Raw genomic sequence first — 284 nt, 5'->3', positions numbered from 1 at the left:
ATATAAATATATATATATATATATATTATATACATAAAAAAAATATTATATATATATTATAGTATTCGAACTTTAGTTCGAAGAAAATAGCAACGGTACGACGAGTGAGTAGAGAGCGCAAAAATAATACTAAAGTTTTGTCGTAAAGATCGAAGAAAAAGTGAGTGCGTGTGTGAATGAGCGAGCGTGTGTGAGAGAGAGAAAGAGAGAGTGAACGTAATAAAAAAAGAAAAAAAGAAAAGAATAATAATAACGGAAAGAATGAAAGAGTAGATGCAAGTAAA

Source organism: Apis dorsata, unplaced genomic scaffold (genome assembly GCF_000469605.1).
Source record: "Apis dorsata unplaced genomic scaffold, Apis dorsata 1.3 scaffold_113, whole genome shotgun sequence".
Taxonomy (NCBI): domain Eukaryota; kingdom Metazoa; phylum Arthropoda; class Insecta; order Hymenoptera; family Apidae; genus Apis; species Apis dorsata.
Note: the sequence above shows the minus strand (reverse complement) of the source record.